Genomic DNA, 13,092 nt, shown 5'->3' with positions numbered 1-13,092 from the left:
TATTCTTTTGGAATTATACACCTCTCTTTTAGGAGGGCACTCAGGGTTTTAGAAAAATTACCACATGGTCAAGAAGGAATTTTGTTGGGATGGCCTTAAATATGATATTCAAAATTTTGTGACAGAATGCTTGTTTTGCCAACAAAATAAAGTTGAGACAATTAAAACCCCATGTCTTTTATAACCTTTAACCATTCCAAGTTAGCGTTGGGAGGATGTCTCGATGGATTTTATCACAAGTTTACCCAATTCCGAAGGAAAGAGCGTCATCATTGTGGTAGTTGATAGGCTTACCAAGTATGCACACTTTTGTGCACTATCTCATCCTTTCAAATCCAATCTGCTCACTATTGCATTTATGGAAACAATTCAAAAGCTAAATGGAAACCCAAAGATTATTATAAGTGACATAGATCCCATTTTCACTGGAAATTTTTGGACATAATTATTTTCTTTCCTTGGTTCTCAATTATCTCTAACTCATCTTATCATCCTCGCCTTGACAGACAAACTGAGATAGTGAACAAATGTTTGGAAGGATATCTTCGTTGCTTTGTATCTGATAAACAAACACAATGGGTCAAGTGGTTACCTCTAGCAGAATGGTGGTATAACACTTCCTTCCATACCGCAACAAAAATTGTTGAAGAATGTAACTAATTTCAATCTTCATAATTATCATTTGACTCATGATATAAATACTATTTGGAGAATGGAAATGATGCACAAAATAAAAGGAAATTATTTTTGGAGTATGGGTTTAATTCTCAAGATATTTTTCATTAGGTCTCCTAGGGTTTACATGGGTTTATGAGTCATTTTTATAATTTGAAAGACCCTTTCGAGAACTTGTATCAAAGGAAGAGAATTATTTTGTATATGGAAATGTCTAGAAGTCTCTTAAGAACCAAGTTGGCCATACTACATGAAGTCAGCCTTGTGGGGGATATTTGAGCCCTAAGGAAGATTATAAAAGGAAGAGCATTCGACCTCTTGTCACATATATGAAAATCACACATCTTGGATTCAGTATGAAGTTAAGAAGGAATGCGAGGGTCCTAGGAAACCAGGGGAAGGCTAGAGAAGGAAGGGAGAAGCCCTTGAAGAAATCAAAGGTCTGAAATTTATATGCTTCTTCTCACACGTGCGAGAAACCAAGGGTTTTTGGATGCACTTTAGATCTGAAAATTACAGCATAACTTGCAGACTTCGCTTGGAGAAACAAAAGGCTAGAAGAGCCTTGCTTTGAAGGAACATTGTATCGCTACTCTCGGAAGACCTCATCTTGCGTTGAAGAAGAAAGTTTGGGTGGCTGACTTGGTTCTTGGTGGTAGCCTTGGTCTAGGGATTGGTCTTGGAAGTCTCCTTTGAAGTTGATTCTATAAGAAGACAAATTATTTGGGTTTTCCCCTTGAAGGGGTTTCGTCATGGCTTGAAAACTGTATCTTGTGTTCATCTTTATTAAACATGATCTTCATGGTTTTGGAAATTATTTGATGATAAGAACATAAACATAATAATGAAGAAGAACATAATGTCACAAATAACTGTCATGTATGAAAAGTTAAATTCAAATGTTTCTCTAATGGATTTTCCAACATGGTATCAGAGCTAAGGTTAAGGATATAGGCAGTTGGAAGATCACTGGAAAGGTTTTTCCTTCCTCCAATATGCCAAAAGAATGGATTGTCTACAAGGCCGAATTGTTCTAGTACAAGACCAAGGAAGTGCTAAAGATGAATTGAGCACTTAAAATCCAATGTAATATGATTCAATGGTTTCATATCTAACTCATGGCATCAATAGCTATTTGAAGGGATAGTCTATACATCATAGAATGCATGTATTTTTGGGTTGTATTTGTAAGATTTGGTGGAAATATTAGGTCACATTTATTGTAAAGATTACAAAATAATCATGGGTCCTGTAGTGAATTGTTTGGAAGGACCAAAAGGCCCTAAACTAGTTCAAATTAGGACTATTAATCCAGCAAAGAAGTCTCTCTGGACCAAGTTATTAGAACATACTTATATTTATTCCATAAGTTGATCTCAGGGCCTAAAATATGTTTGTGATCTTGAGTAATATCCAAGTCACAACAAGGTTGATTGTAGGGCTCCTACACCTAGTAAAAGTGTGGATTAGTAGGATGAGTTAAGTCATGGAAGGGACGAGGTAATGTGTGAAGGAAAATAAGTTTTGTTGGATGTATAGAAGCGGATACAATCTGAAGTTCGAACTTGTGGTTCCTAAGAACTTCAGAGAGGGTTGTAGTCACCTTCAAGACTGAAAGTTATAAAGGAATCCAAAAGAATATAATTAATTCCTCAGTTCAACATAGTATGGTATGTTATTCAAGAACTATTTGAAGCTTGAAGTAGCAGTAGAACTGTGATTTGAGAACCTATAGACACCTACAGGATACCCTTGCCAAAAGAAGTAGTTTGTCTCCTGGAAAGAATATTCTTATTTGACATTCTAAAGATCATTGGAAGATAAAATTTAGCTTTAGTGGAAGCATCAAGCATTGAAATCTTAAAATATCACTCTTGAAGATTGTAGGTCAAGGCGAAAAAGCTTTTGAGATCTAGAGGAAGGATTTTTTACAACTTACAGTGATCATGGAATAAAAAGGTATGCAATCCTTGTCTGCAAAGTATGTATGATTTCAAATGTTAATTTGTAAGTTTCGCTAAAGGGTTTACAAAAAGTACTAGGGTTTTGCTACATATTTTGATTATAGGGTTTGTAGACTTCACTCTGTTGAAGGTTGATGGGTATCTACGATTGTAAACACTAGATGGGAATTGGATTAGAAAACCCTAGTAAATCCTAACCCTAATATATTTGTTCCCTCATATAAGCCATAACTCTTAAATTTTATGGTTTGCAGATTATCTAGGGTATATGGTAATCTCAAGAAAGGGTGGAATTGAAACCTAGGATATGACATCAAAACCCTTGGGCTAATGTTTCTATGAGAAATATCAAAGGAACTTAGAGTTTGCGTCTATGAATCCTAGAAGAATATTCTCTATGAAAAGCATGAAACCCTATGTCGTTATCATGCTCTTGTACTTATATTTTCCTTGGTCATACTTTTCGATGAATGGTGCAGGTACATAATGAAGAAAGCAAAATGAGAAGGATGGACTAGAAAAGCAGTCCTTGTGCTTGTTAGTGATGAGCATGATGGAAGGAGGGAACTGTAAGGACCCTGAAGAAACTAATGCTAACAAGGTCATTAAAAGAGTAAGCATGTATCATTGTATTTTCTAGAAGAATCTTGATTTAGTATGGCATCATAGATAGAAGCATGTGATAGTAGCATAGTTAAAGTCTACTTGTTTGAATTGCTTGAAATCATCTAGTCCTTTAAGAATGAAAATCTTGGGGACCATTTTGCATAAGTGTTCATCCATACATTGTCTAACATTATGTTAGAGGAAGTCATTTTTCTAAGGTGGATCATCATGATCATGTAAGATTCATCATCTTGAAAGACTCTTGAAAAAATCATTATGACAAGATTAGTATATATTTCATATTGTACAAAAATAATACTGTGAAAAGGATGAAGGAATGCAGTTGTTCATGTTGCCGGTTCATTGTTGAATACATTTAGCTCGATGATTATGTGAAAGATTAAGAATGCATGTTTGAAGTAACTTTTGGGTAGGATTCGTATAATCCTAGAAGAAAAGTTAGTGAATCTTTCATTTGGTTATATGATGCCTAATAAGATGAATTTGACTTACTTTGTATGATAACAATATTAAAGACTTTCTTGCCAGATATATGCATATATTAGTAATCAACCTCTAGTATAATCTCTAGAAGAGAATGATAACTTGGTAATCAAGTTAGATCCTTGGGCACTCTAATGCATGAAGGAAGAATTATATGGAGATGGGCCTTGAAGATGTTGATGGTGAGAAGGTTTTCATAATGAGGTAAGTCTGATGTTAAATATTTATTGTTGGTTATATAGCTAACATATTGTCTTTCTACTTGGAATAATGTTGCAGGATGATAGTTGAGGGAAGTCCAACTACATGGAATGTATGAAGAATGTTAAGGAAAGCTCAATATCTGGAACCTGACAACCATAAAGTCAAGATGTGCTCATATTGGGTAGAAATGTGAGAAGATAACCTAAAGGTCAAAAGAGATCACTTTCCACGGGAAGATATGATCAATTGGAACATGGGAAGGCTCAATATAATGCCTTCATTAAAATTGACAAGATGAAAGTGATGTGCGAGATTAATGACCTGGAACCTGTCACAAGATTGAATATGGCTTCATGATACCTCAAAAGGAAGCAAGCTTGATACTATGAAATGCAAAGAAAAGAGGGAGTTGGGCAGCTAGGAAGAACTTACATTTGATACTCTTATGAAGACAAGATATAAATCTTGTGGATATGTCTTTTGAATTAGAAAGGAAGTCGGGAATATCCTTTAGATTTGAGAGGGAGTGAAGGAGTCTCCTTGAATAGGAGCAAGAATCTATTCTTAAGTTAAAATGAGAATATGGATATCCTCTTTGGTTGAGAGGGAGTGATGTTGGACATTAGATGTGTATTATTTGCTTCATGTGTCAAGCACTTGACCAGGAATACCAGTCGTAAGTCTAAGTGAAGGCCTTGGAGAGAGAATGGTAGAAGATTGGATAGGCATCTATGGTTTCCATGAGGATGGAAAATCGAAGAAAGGAAAGGGACCGACACTCTTTGAGGATGTGACAGGTATCCAAGATAAGAGTGGGCGAAGGGGACTGATATTATTTGAGGATTTAGGGCTAAGAATCCAAGATAAGAATATTCCTAAAGGAAATATTTTGTGGACATCCCGATGGGGTATGTGCCTTCTATAAGTAGTGCGATATCACACATAAATCCTCCCAACATTATGCTCTTGAATGTAGTAGAGATTATTTAGTTAGGCCTCAAAGACAATGTTGGTTGATCATAATGTTGATGCATACATGTCGCTTATCAATCTGACTCTTCTTGTCATAACTTTTCAAAGGGAGAATTGTCCTTGTACTAGTTAAACAATTATGAATACCTCCCTAGTTAAGAGGGAGTGTTGAAGAACGTAACTAGTTTCGGTCTTCATAATTTTAATTTTAATCATGTAATGATGCAAATATTATTTGGAGAAAGAAAATGATGTAAAGAATAAAAGAAAAATATTTTTGGATCATGGGTTTCATTAGGTCTCTCAGGGTTTACATGAGGCTATGAGTCATTGTTATATTGTAAAAGACTTGTTTGGGAACTTGTATCAAAGAAAGAAAAATATTTTGTATATGGAAATGTCTAGAAGGCTCCTAAGAACCAAGTTGTCCAAAATACATGAATTCGGCCTTGTGACGGATATTTGATCCCTAATAAAGGTTATAAAAGGAAGAGCATTCAACCTTTTATCACAAATATGAACATCACACATCTTGGATTCGGTCTTAAGTTAAGAAGGAATGCAAGGGTCATAGGAAAGAAAGAGAAGGCTAGCAAGGAAGGGAGAATCCCTTGAATAAATTGAAGGTATGAAATTTACATGTTTTTTCTCACACATGCAAGAAACCTAGGGTTTCGAGATGCATTTCGGCTCCAAAAATTGCAGGATAAGTTGCAGACTTTGCTTGGATAAACAAAAGGCTAGAAGAGCCTTGCTTTGAAGGAACATTGTCTTGCTACTCTTGGAAGACCTCATCTTGCATTGAAGAAGAAATTTTGGGTGGCTAACTTGGTTCTTGGGGGTAGCCTTGGTCTAGGGTTCGGTCTGGGAAGTCTCCTTTGAAGTTGATTCTATAAGAAGATAAGTTCTTCTGGGTTTTCCCCTTGAAGGGGTGCAACAACCCCACGTTAAAAGTTCATGTAATAAAGTTAAGAAATACACGTATTCCAATTTTAATGTTGGGAAAAACATCCTAGTGGGTGTCAGTTTCGGTTTATTATGGCTAAGGAAATTGGCAAAAGCAAAGAGGCATTAATTGGCATTTTATTTATTAAAATAAAGGAAAATAGGAGAAAATTGAGATGAAAGGTCACATATTTGCGTGAGAGGAAAATTGAAGCAAAAATAGAGGAAATTGAAGAAAATAGAGGCCTTAATGATAAAAAGGATTTTGAGGATCAATTCACAACTTTTTGGTCCGCTGATCTTTTGTTAGTTCAGTTTTGGAGCTCTCTTTACTCTCTCATATGATTGCACACTTAGAGAATTCTTGGAGCACTCTAGCATTGGAGAAAGGAAAGGAAAGGATAAGAAAGGAAAAGTTGGATCAAGCAACTTCAACAACAAGACTTACAGGTAACAGGTTTCATGTGTGATTTCCTAGCTGGTTTGTGAATGCATGGTACAATCATGTGTGTATTTGGTTCTCTTGCTGCCATTGGCATGGGTTTTGCTAGGTGTGACAATGGTTTCATCCTTGCCATGCCATTTCTAGAAAACCATGGTGTGATGGGATTCTCCTATTTGGTTGAGCTTTGGATTGTTGGATGGTTTTGGAACCAGGTGAGGTGGTCTTGGGAAAATCCCCAAGGGTTGGGGGTGGAAGTGGTTCAATATTTAGGAAGCCCTCGACAGCTGGGTGGAGACAGAAAAATTCCTCAAGGTATTAGTGAAGAAATTCTAAGGCATCCGATATTGTTTTTGGCATTATGATCTCTTGACCAGTTTTTGTGGGATCATGGTAGCCTGAGGGTGGAGGTGGTTTAATCTCTGGGAAGCCATAGTTGTTTATGTTTTGGTTTGATTATGTGATTTGTTGATCAGTTTTGGTGAGATCGCAAGAGCATGAAGTGGAGGTTGTTTAATCTCCAAGAAGCCCGGGTTGTTTATGTCTTGAGTCCCACATTCATGCTTGGAAAATGGCACGGGGGTGATTGGCTAAAAGAAAGTTTTGGTTCAGCCCAATCTATGGTCGTGTGGTATGTGGAAGTCCCTGACTTGGTTAGCTTTTGCATATGCTAATAAGAGCTCTTTTTTTATTGTATTTCATGAGTACTTGTACTTGTTATTATGTGGTTATGATGGTTGTTCTATCATGGTTATTATTCTGGATATATGTTGGTTATCAACATGGTTCCATAACAGGTTCTAATTATGGCTCTTGATATGTTTTGATTAGTTGATGAATGATTAATGAATGCATGAGCTAACAAATGTTATTGCAACTATTATGAGAGGGAATTAGACCTTCTTGGTGATTATTAAATAAGTTTCAGACCCCTATGTTTAGATATGCATTCATGACCTGTAGATTACATGTTCACCATATGTTTGACAAAATGATTATCATGGTTATGCCTGGTTAGGTCAAGTCTTTGATAGAGTGTTGCATGAATGACTTTGTCTAAATGTTATTTATCATTCTGGAAAGTCTCATTGAGTTATGGGTAGTAATTTGGAGGCTAACCTGGAATTTAGGGTCAGAATCTGGGACGGCACACTCTGAGCTAAGAAATTTGGATCACAACCGCACCAAGGCAAGATTGTGCGTGTTGTTGGAGGCCCTTAACCACGTGGAGACCTCATGCATGCGGTTGTGTAACACCCTACCCCCATATCTACCCAAGTAACTAGCCAACCGGGGTAAACATATACCAAAAGAACCAACCAGGGCTTCCCGAGGCTAAACTACCTCACCCTCATCAATAGAAACCAGGCTTTACCACAATCCACACCGGATCACTAGGCCAACATAATAAACATGTAATAACAGGCTTTACCATGATCTCCACCAGATCAATAGGCCAAAACTAGCATGGATGCCATTGGATTTCTCCACCTACACTATGAGGAATTTTCCTGTCTCTGGGCTTTACCGCAATCCATAGTTTGATCCAAGGATCACTATGCCATAATAGAGACACCAATCCTTGGGATTTATCACAATTCATACCAAATCACTAGGCCCTAACCAAGACTCCACTCTCTAGGCTTTACCGTATATCCCATCCCGGGATTACTAGGCTTCATGGAGAGCACCCACCTCTAGGCTTTATCATATATCCCACCATTCACTGGTTGAGGATTCCTAGGCCCATCGAGGCAACAAAAAATCTGGCTTTACCACAACCCATGTCCAGTTCATGGGTTACTAGGCCATGTGTTCTTTTATTCAAAGATCCACCTCACTCAACTTCGAATCCATCTAATAGTCCAACTCAACCAAAACATGAGAACCCCATCACACCATGGTTATTCGGAAATGGCAAGGCTAGGATGAATAACATTGTCACACATGGAAAAACCCATGCCATGACAACAAATAACCACATGCAATACCATGCATGGAAAATATAGCAAGGAAACCACACATGCAAATCGATACCGGCAAATAATCATGTTGTAGTTGCTTGATCTTGCTCTTCCTTGCTTGCTCCTTCCTTCCTGCTACCTTCTTTTCCTTTCTTGTTTCAATGCCAAAGTGTTCAAAGAAAACTCTAAGTGTCCAAGAGTGTGAGAGAGAGAGAATAATATGAGAGCTCCAAAACTAAACTGACAAAAGGTACCAACTGACAAAACCTAAGAAAAAACTTTCCCATTGATCCTCAGAAGGCTTTTTATCAATGAGGCCTCTATTTTCTTCATTTTCTATTGTTTTCCTTCAATTTCCTCCTCACATTCAACCTGTGACCTTTCACCTTCCTTTTCTTGTAATTTCCTTTATTTCATAAATAAATGCCAATAAATGCCTCATGCCTTTCCAAAGCCTTTGTCATTTCCTTTGCCAAATTCATTTATCCATAATAACCGAAATGAACACCCACTAGGATGTTTTGCCCAACATTCAGATTGGAATAAGTGTCCCATAATCTGTGGTTATTATTTTTCCTTTATTAACTTTTATTACACGGAATTTTCACTAGGGCTATTACAAACCCCCCCACCCCCTTGGGGGAACACCGTCCTCGGTGTTCAATGACACCTACAACCAATAAGACCACTGCAACCAAACATACTGGCCATGGATCTTTATAACTTAGCTTGTTGCAGTATTTAAATTGACCATTGTTGAACATGACAAAAAATATCGTTTACTGGAGCTTTATAACATAGCTCATTATGGTATTTATAGTAACAATCACATATACTAATGCACATTTTCTTCAACTAGCAAATAACCATACTATCTATGGAGCTTTATAAATCCAACTCAATACAATATTTACAAAAATATACACATATGCACATTTGCTCAACCATCTAGTAAAGGATATGATGTCTACATTAGCAACAAGGGAATCCAGAGGCCTACACCTCCACCCTCAAAAGTAATGTTAGGATTCACTCCCTTCCTATGAAGTCTAGAATCCACAACTAAAGTCGAAGCCGCATCCGATGTCAAACGCTACAATCCTGTGCCACTTATCCTCTCAGCAAACAGTTACCAGCTTATTGTTCCAAGGCACACTCCCAATGTGCATTTGATTTTGTCTCACAATGCTAATGAGAAAAATAAATCCATCCCTGACCTTCCCTTCTCTACTACAGAGTCCCTCAGGCAATCCAATCACCCCTTGTGCAGTCACTCACCTTCCAAGTTCCCTGACATCTCCTATCTCGGACGATCCATCCCTTACAAGGCTTCTTCGCATCGGAAGATCAACAACCAAGGCATATACCTGCCTCAAAACCATCATACCGATCATAACATGCTCATGGAAATAAATGGACACTATTGGGTACCAGTTTCCCACAATGGCCCTGCTCCTGAAGTGCTTTACCAACATACTACTACACGTTCCAATTCCTTTTGTTGTTGCTGCTAATGCTTGCCGTCAGTTTCGACCACCCATCTGAGCATTTCATGCTTTCCTATACCAAGCACATAATTGTCATTAGATTTAAAATAAATTGAAATAAATTCACATCATACCTCATTGGTAGCTCGTCAATAAGGTACACTTGCAATCTTGTTTACTTCTTGTCACAACAAGTCAAACTAACATCTTTGATCAAATCATTATGTATAAACATATCACATCAGGTTAACTCACAACACAACCATCATAAATCAAAATGTTGAATCACATGCAATCATCATAAACCAAAATCTTAGATCACATATAACCATCATAAATCAGAATCATAGGTCATATGTATAATAAAACTAAAACAAAATACAAATACTTATCCTTCATCTATCCTTAACTTCTACTTTTTTATTTATTCCCTACGCACACCGGATCGATTGCCACACCCGACAAACACCCAGTGCCTTCTCCTCAACCATGTGCACATACACATAGTGTGAATCACACATACAACGATATACAACACCATGCAATACATGCACCTACACCTAACATACCAGACATACACCTACACCCAGTGTACAACACAACACAATTCATACTCTTACATCCGATGCACAACACAACGCAATACATACACCTACACTAGGTGTACAACACAACACAAATACATACACATAGTACAACACAATGAATACATATGTCACGATACCATGACTACACAATGCACATACATAGTATTGCATGCCCGCAATACAACATGCACGACATGCACACAATAGCACATGTACACCAGTGCCATATGCTCAACATGTACACAGTACCACATGTACACAACACCACCTGCACAACATCACATGTACACAGAACCACCTGCTTAATGTGTACACAATGCCATATGTACACCGCACCACCTGTACAACATGTACACAATACCACATGCACGACATGTACATGACACCACATGTACATATCATCACATGCACAACATGTACACAACACCCCTGCACATAGCACCACATGTACATAACACCATATGTACAATCATGCACACAACACCATATGTCCATAGTACCACTTGTACAACAAGCACACAACACCATATGTACATAGTGTTGCATATACAACATGTACATAACATCATATGTACACAACACTACATATCCAACATGTGCACAACACCATATGCACATAATGCCATATATACATCATGCACACAGTACGATATGTACACAACACCACATATCCAATATGTACATAGCACCATCTGTACCCAACACTGTATATGAAATATTCACACAACACTATCTGTACCACCCTGTGCATAACACTGCATAAACAACATGTACACACACTATATATACACAACACCGCATGCGCACAACATCACAGATGCAACATGTACAACATATACAACATATGCACAATAGTAGTACAACACATCCAAAACTACATTGTCTCTAACAAAAAACCTTGCTTCCAGTGTCTTATCCATGCTTGTCCCAACATGCCGTAGACCACAGTGATTTCATTTGTTGATGTATCCCTCAGTATAGCTTGTCCATGACATAGACATGATATAAGCACATAATATCAACTCATAACCACATGATACTGACCTCGTAGATTTTTCAGGAATACTCTCCCACTTGATTCCTCATAAACCATGAACCTCTTCATGTCATTCACCTGCATAAGCAATCATTCCTCCACAAGAACGATCCCTGATGACCCTGTCAGACAAATATATATATATATATATATATATATATATATATATATATATATATATATATATATATATATATATATATAAACATCAACATAAAATAATCATGATCTTGTCAGACAATGACATACATACATACATATATACATATATATACATCAGCATAATCATGATCACAACATAATTACCATATATCATAAGATCAAGGTTAAGATAACTCCCTTTATTTGTTCACAGCATGCACAACATTGAGAACAACAATTTCCAACGTAGACAAGGCATCTGACACCTCAAGTCCATATACTTTACCTTTCCTATTACCTTTCTCATGTCTATTCTGCCATCGTTCATTTATCCCAGTGGACCCAACCAACTTAACTGACTTTCATACTCTTCCTTTCAGTTGCCCTTATACATGCACTAAGATTCATCTGGGCCTTACATCACCTGTTGGGTTTCGTTCAGCCCTTCTCGAGCTCCATTAACTTTTCTCTTTCCCAACCAATTCCCAATACTCAAAACATAAAAGGCAAGACAAGAAACAAACAAGAATAAAACCGTGAAAATCAATAACAATAAGACACCACAAACAAAGTGGCAAGGCCTTGCATTAGACATAACAAGGATGTAATCAGGCGCAACCAAATTACAAATATTGAAAGTACAAAACTAGCAATAGACACCATGACTCCATCCCCATGGTTCCTAGTGCCTCTAAGTGAAATCTCAACCCAAGCCTTCTTTAAGATTTCATGGCAATCTATTTTTCCATGCAATCCCTTGCATCATACTACCATAAACACATAACGGTCAGTGCATAAGTAAACATAACAACATACTAGTCACCTTACCTTATCATACTAATGCCAAGCATGTTATCCTGCAACTGCTCACACATGTGAACAATGTTTTCTAAATATCAAGACAATCATATCTATCAATTTGAAATCAACCTTTACCAATACTAACAAGCATGTCATAATCCATAATCAACTCATAGTCATTAGACATAATGCTGCAACTATCACCTATTACACTCAATTACATGCCAGTTATCTCAACACATATGTGTGAGTAAAACCATCTTAAAACAAGATCAGTTCTTGATGCAATCTTATAGACACATACTCATATCATGTGATTAATCAAACATTCAACAACATATAGATGACATAATAGACACCAACACTCAAACACCAAATAGACGACATAATCAAACATTCAAGCACAAAGTAGACAACATAAGCAAGCTCATACCTTAATGTATCTCAGGGGAAGTTATCTTGTTTGCAATCTAGATTAGCATGATATAACTTCACGACATATCAACTCAAACATAAATAAGGTCATTATATCCATAAAAGTCACTAGCTAACATGTTCACATCATAAACTCATGAACAATTATCATTAATATAATAATCACATCTGCATAGTCATTCTAGATTAGTATGACATAATATCACAACATATTAACTCATACCTAAATGTCATAACCCTAACCATTTGCATATACCATTCCAAATTAGTATCATACATATAACATAATCATCAAGTTAACTAACATAAAAAACAACAACAATGCATAT

This window comes from Pinus tabuliformis, chromosome 2_2, assembly GCF_031772625.1.
Source record: "Pinus tabuliformis cultivar Carrire ecotype Pingquan chromosome 2_2, CPIR1, whole genome shotgun sequence".
Lineage (NCBI taxonomy): Eukaryota > Viridiplantae > Streptophyta > Pinopsida > Pinales > Pinaceae > Pinus > Pinus tabuliformis.
This window is presented reverse-complemented; position numbering follows the sequence as displayed.